Consider the following 1,616-nt stretch of genomic DNA (forward strand, 5'->3'; position numbering starts at 1 on the left):
TATATATATATATATATATATATATATATATATATGTGTGTGTGTGTGTGTGTGTGTGTGTGTGTGTGTGTATGAATACGTATACATGCATACACACATACACACACACACACACACATATACATATATGAATACGTATGTATACATAAATACATACACATACATGCATATATGCGTAGAAAACGCACCTAGAGGTATACACATGTATTCATCTGTATGTATACAGTGCACACTAACAGTGAAATTAAATGCTGAACAGTGTATTGATAGTGAAATACACCTTTTATAAGTGGATTTTGAGCATAACCACAATTTTCATACGTTGTTTATCACGACTTTTAAATACTCTACGTTAAGATTGGTGATAAAAACCAACACCATTCTGGATTTTTGTTATATGAGATTTTACTAGACTTCAAACCTTCATTGGTTTGGATAAGAATATAATCAGTAGAATCTACATGTAACAGGAGACAATCATTCGTGGACTTTTGCAGTTTTTGCATCGTTTGCATTAGTATTGAACTTGGTATATCAATGCCAACCTTCCTGTGTTGGCAAGTTTCTTTTTTGCTTGTGAAAGTGTGAGATGTAAATATAAATGTCCATTCCATCTGTGAATAATTATCTCCCCTTATCTGTGTATAGGTGTTTATATTTATACCTCCTAATAACGTTTGAATCCCTAAGAAATTTCACAATGCCAAAACCAACATCCAGTTGGTTTTACTACAATTTCTAATGTGGAACATTTCAAAATTGCCCCATGTAATGCATGAAACGTAAGTGAGAAGCTTCTTGCCAACCACGTAGTTTCAGTTTCAGTCCCACTGCATGACACCTTCAGCATGTCTTCTACTATAACCTTGAGCCGACCAAAGCCTTGTGAGTGGATTTGGTAGTAGAAAACTGAAAGAAGCCCGTCGTCATATATGTATATATTTGTATGTATCTAGCATGTATGTGTCTTTGTGTCTGCGTTTGTCTCCCCATTACCGCTTGAGAATCGGTGTTGGTGTGTTTACATTCCTGTATCTTAGCTGCTCATCAAAAGAGACCGATACTACTAAGCTTAAGAAATAAGTCTTGAGGTTGATTTGTTCGACTAAGACCCTCTAAGGCGATGCTCCAGCATGGCCTCAGTAAAATAACGGAAACTAGTAAAAGAATAAAAGAATATATATATATATATATGTATATGTGTGTATGCGTATGTGTATACATACATATATGTACGTACACACACACATATCAGTATATATGTTAGAGTATTTAAGCTGATAAAACTGTAAACTCTGTAATGTCCATTTTGTCCTGAAGATCTTCCACTCAGGATACTCAAAATATAATAATATATAATATTATATATGTTTTGTAATTTAAACTGAGTGTGAAGTGAAACAATTGTAGGCAATGTAGGTGCAGGAGTGGCTGTTTGGTAAGTAGTTTGCTTACCAACTACACGATTCCGGGTTCAGACCTACTGAGTGACACCTTGGGCAAGTGTCTTCTACTATAGTCTCGGGCCGACCAAAACCTTGTGAGTGGATTTGTTTGACTGAAACTGAAAGAAGCCCATCGTATATATATATATATATATATATATATATATATAT

The sequence above is a fragment of the Octopus bimaculoides genome, chromosome 6 (assembly GCF_001194135.2).
Source record: "Octopus bimaculoides isolate UCB-OBI-ISO-001 chromosome 6, ASM119413v2, whole genome shotgun sequence".
NCBI classification, from domain to species: domain Eukaryota; kingdom Metazoa; phylum Mollusca; class Cephalopoda; order Octopoda; family Octopodidae; genus Octopus; species Octopus bimaculoides.